Here is a 5,250-nt window from a genome sequence, read left to right as displayed (position 1 = left end):
TTGGCGCGCTCTCAACGGCGTTGGAAAGTAGACATCCTGGGCTTTCCAGCAATATATAATAGTCCATACTTTTCCCAAGATTTGATGGCCCAAACCGGCGTTCAAAGTCACCTCAAGAAATTCCAGCGTTAAACGCCGGAACTGGCACCTAATTGGGAGTTAAACGCCCAAACTGGCACTAAAGCTGGCGTTTAACTCCAAGGAGAGTCTCTACACGAAAAAGCTTCATTGCTCAGTCCAAGCACACACCAAGTGGGCCCGGAAGTGGATTTTTATGTCATTTACTCATCTATGTACTAGTTTTCTATAAGTAGGACCTTTTACTATTGTAATAGGGGACTTTTGGAGGACTTTTGGTAGCAATCTTTGTTTTATGCTATCTTAGACCTTTGGGAGGCTGGCCATTCGGCCATGCCTAGACCTTGTTCTTATGTATTTTCAACGGTGGAGTTTCTACACACCATAGATTAAGGTGTGGAGCTCTGCTGTACCTCGAGTATTAATGCAATTACTATTGTTCTTCCATTCAATTCCGCTTGTTCTTTATCCAAGATATCACTTGTTCTTCAACATGATGAAGGTGATGATTGACGCCCATCACCATTCTCACTCATGAACAAGGTGACTGACAACCATTCTTGTTCTACAAGCATCTGAGGCTTAGTGAATATCTCTTGGATTTCTGATTGCATGATGCATGGTTGATCGCCTGACAACCGAGTGCTCGCCTGACAAACGAGCCAGCCATTCCGTGAGATCAGAGTCTTCATGGTATAGGCAAGAACTGATGGCAGCATTCAAGAGAATCCGGAAGGTCTAACCTTGTCTGTGGTATTCTGAGTAGGATTCAATGACTGAATGACTGTGACGTGCTTCAAACCTGTAACCTACTGGGCGTTAGTGACAGACGCAAAAGAGTGATTCTATTCCGGTAGGGGAGGGAACCAAACCGGTGATTGGCAGCACTGTGACAGAGTGTGTGCATTAGCTTTCACTGCGCGGATGGGAGGTAGCTGCTGACAACAGCGAAACCTTACACGAGCTTGCCATGGAAAGGAGTAAGAAGGATTGGATGAAGACAGTAGGAAAGCAGAGAGACGGAAGGGAAGGCATCTTCATACACTTGTCTGAAGCTCTTACACCAATGATATACATAAGTATCACTATCTTTATCTTCTATGTTATTTTCGTTCATCATCATATACATTTGAGTTTGCCTGACTAAGATTTACAAGATGACCATAGCTTGCTTCAATGCTAACAATCTCCGTGGGATCGACCCTTACTCACGTAAGGTATTACTTGGACGACCCAGTGCACTTGCTGGTTAGTTGTGCGAAGTTGTGTAATGCCATGGAATTGAACCACCAAGTTTTTGGAGTTCATGACCAGGGATTATGAGAGTTGTGAAAAGTATTGTTCACAATTTCGCGCACCAAGTTTTTGGCGCTGTTGCCGGGGATTGTTCTTGTGTATGGACAACTGACGGTTCATCTTGTTGCTTAGATTAGGTATTATTTTTCTTTAGAATTCTTAAGAATGAATTCTAGTGTTTCAAGGTGATGTTCTTATCATCACCAAAGCTGATTGATCATCATCAATTTAGCTCTTGAATGCAATGTCCTGCTGAAGCTTAGCCGGCCATGTCTAATTCCTTTAAACTAAAGCTTTAGACTAACATTGCATGATTCCTGGAATTCTCATTAAGAATTTTGATACCTTTATTTTCCTTTTCACTTAATTTTCGAAAAATCCAAAAAAAAAATTACAAAATCATAAAAACAAAAAAATATTTCTTGTTTAAGTCTAGTGTCTCATTTTAAGTTTGGTGTCAATTGCATGCATTCATTCATGTGTTTTAAGGATCCTCAAGTAATCTTTGATGATTTCTTACTCTGATCTTTGAATTCTTTTTGACTTGAGTGTTTATGTGTCTCATATAGTGTCAGTAGTATACAAACTGCTAAGTTTGGTGTCTTGCATGCATTGTTATTTGATTCTTGTTGCATTTTGATTATTAAAAATCCAAAAATATTTTTAATTTGTGTCTTTTCAAGTCAATAATACAGAGAATTGAAGATTCGGAACATACTGCAGAGGAATCACACAGAAAAAGCTGAGCATTCAAAAATGCCCAGTGAAGAAGACAGACTGGCGTTTAAACGCCAGCCAGGGCACCTGGTTGGGCGTTTAACGCCCAAAGAGGTAGCATTTTGGGCGTTAAACGCCAGAATGTATACCATTCTGGGCGTTTAACGCCAGGATGGTGCTAGGGGGAAGATTCTGTTTTCAAAATCATTTTTTTTCAAGTTTTCAAAGTTTTTCAAAACCAAATCTTTTTCAAATCATATCTTTTCAATCAAATGTTTTCAAAATCAATTTCTTTCCTTTTTCAAAGATACTTACCAACAATTAATGATTTGATTGAACATTTTTTGCCTTTTCTATTAAGAAAGGTTTTATGTTTGAATCATATCTTTTCTTGTTAGGCAAGTCATAAATTTTTTTTAAAAAAAATCATATCTTTTCAAATTGTTTTCAAATCATATCTTTTAAAATTGCTTTCAAATCATATCTTCTCAATCACATCTTTTTAAAACCATAACTTTTCAATCAAATCTTTTTAACCACATCTTTTTCAAAATAGTTTTCAATCAAATCTTTTTAATTTCTAATTTCAAAATCTTTTTTCAAAAATCACTTGATTTCTTTTTCACTTTTAATTTTCGAAAATTATCAATCAAATTTTCAAAATGTTTTCAAAATCTTTTAAATGAATTTTCGAAAATTCTCTTCCCTCCTTCCCACATCCTTTTATTTATGGAGTACCACTCCTTCTAAATGCACAATTCGAACCTTATCTAATTAAAGTTCGAATTCTTCCTCTCCTTCTTCTTTCTATTTCTCTTTTCCTCTGACACTTCAAGGAATCTCTATACTGTGACATAGAGGATTCCACACTTTCTTTTTCTCTTCTCTTTCATATGAGCAGGAGCAGAGACAAAGGCATTCTTGTTGAAGCTGACCCTGAACCCGAGAGAACCTTGAAGCGGAAGCTAAGAGAAGCCAAAGCACAACTCTCTTTAGAGGACCTGACCGAATTCTTCAAGGAAGAAGAAGACATGGCAGCCGAAAACAACAATAATGCAAACAATGCAAGGAAGGTGCTGGGTGACTTTACTGCACCTACTCCTGATTTTTATGGGAGAAGCATCTCTATCCCTGCCATTGGAGCAAACAACTTTGAGCTTAAGCCTCAATTAGTTTCTCTAATGCAACAGAATTGCAAGTTCCATGGACTTCCAATGGAAGATCCTCATCAGTTCTTAGCTGAATTCTTGCAAATCTGTGACACAGTCAAGACTAATGGGGTTAACCCTGAGGTCTATAGACTGATGCTATTCCCTTTTGCTGTAAGAGACAGAGCTAGAATATGGTTGGATTCTCAACCTAAAGAAAGCCTGGACTCTTGGGAAAAGCTAGTCAATGCCTTCTTGGCAAAGTTCTTTCCACCACAAAGATGGAGTAAGCTTAGAGTGGAAGTCCAAACCTTCAGACAGAAGGATGGAGAATCCCTCTATGAAGCTTGGGAAAGATACAAACAATTAATCAGAAGATGTCCCTCAGACATGCTTTCTGAATGGAGCATCATAGGTATTTTCTATGATGGTCTCTCTGAACTATCCAAGATGTCTTTGGATAGCTCTGCTGGAGGATCTCTTCATAAGAAGAAGACGCCTGCAGAAGCTCAAGAATTGATTGAAATGGTTGCAAATAACCAATTCATGTACACTTCTGAAAGGAATCCTGTGAACAATGGGACTAGTCAGAAGAAAGGAGTTCTTGAGATTGACACTCTGAATGCCATATTGGCTCAGAATAAGATATTGACTCAACAAGTCAATTTGATTTCTCAAAGTCTGTCTGGAATGCAAAATGCACCAAGCAGTACTAAGGAAGCTTCATCTGAGGAAGAAGCCTATGATCCTGAGAACCCTTCAATGGAAGAGGTGAATTACCTAGGAGAACCCTATGGAAACACCTACAATTCTTCATGGAGAAATCACCCCAATTTCTCATGGAAGAATCAAGAGAGACCTCAACAAGGTTTCAATAACAATAATGGTGGAAGAAACAGGTTTAGCAATGGCAAGCCTTTTCCATCATCTTCTCAGCAACAGACAGAGAGTTCTAAGCAGAATACTTCTGACTTAGCAACAATGGTCTCTGATCTAATAAAGACCACTCAAAGTTTCATGAATGAAACAATGTCCTCCATCAAAAATTTGGAAGGACAAGTGGGTCAGCTGAGCAAGAAAGTTACTGAACTCCCTCCTAGCACTCTCCCAAGTAATACAGAAGAAAATCCAAAAGGAGAGTGCAAAGCCATAGACATGGCCGAATATGGAGAGGAAAGAGAGGAGGAGGACGCCACTGAGGAAGACCTCAGTGGGCGTGTACCAATCTCCTCTGAGTTCCTCAATGAGGAACAATGGGAATCTGAGGCTCAAAATGAGACCATAGAGATTCCATTGGACTTACTTCTGCCATTCATGAGCTCTGATGAATATTCTTCCTCTGAAGAGGATGAGTATGTCACTGAAGAGCAAGTTGCTAAATACCTTGGAGCAATCATGAAACTGAATGACAAGTTATTTGGAAATGAGACTTGGGAGGAAGAACCACCTTTGCTCACCAAAGAACTGGATGACTTGTCTAGGCAGAAACTGCCTCTAAAGAGGCAAGATCCTGGGAAGTTTTCTATACCTTGTACCATAGGCACCATGACCTTCAAGAAGGCCTTGTGTGACTTAGGGTCAAGTGTAAACCTCATGCCCCTCTCTGTAATGGAGAAATTAGGGATCCTTGAGGTGCAAGCTGCAAGAATCTCATTAGAGATGGCAGACAATTCAAGAAAACAAGCTCATGGACTTGTAGAGAATGTTTTGGTGAAGATTGAGGACCATTACATCCCTACTGACTTCATAGTCCTAGAGACTGGGAAGTGCATGGATGAATCCATCATCCTTGGCAGACCCTTCCTAGCCACAGCAAAGGCTGTGATTGATGTTGATAGGGGAGAGTTGATCATTCAAGTGAATGAAGAATCCTTGATGTTTAAGGCCCAAGGACATCCCTCTATCATCATGGAGAGGAAGCATGAAGAGCTTCTCTCAAAACAGAGCCAAGCAGAGCCCCCACAGTCAAACTCTAAGTTTGGTGTTGGGAGGCCACAACCAAACTCTAAGT

The 5,250-nt window shown here is 39.7% G+C and overlaps 1 non-coding gene across 1 annotated transcript; it reads right to left on the bottom strand.

The window, feature by feature from the left end:
- Positions 1-3,527: 3,527 nt before the first annotated feature.
- LOC130971971 (small nucleolar RNA R71) lies at positions 3,528-3,635 on the bottom strand. Its single transcript, XR_009083178.1, has one exon. It is a non-coding gene; the product is annotated as a small nucleolar RNA R71 (small nucleolar RNA).
- Positions 3,636-5,250: the final 1,615 nt, after the last annotated feature.

The sequence above is a fragment of the Arachis stenosperma genome, chromosome 3 (assembly GCF_014773155.1).
Source record: "Arachis stenosperma cultivar V10309 chromosome 3, arast.V10309.gnm1.PFL2, whole genome shotgun sequence".
Taxonomy (NCBI): domain Eukaryota; kingdom Viridiplantae; phylum Streptophyta; class Magnoliopsida; order Fabales; family Fabaceae; genus Arachis; species Arachis stenosperma.
The sequence above is the reverse complement of the archived record's forward strand: the minus strand, read 5'-3'. Positions and strand labels throughout refer to the sequence as shown.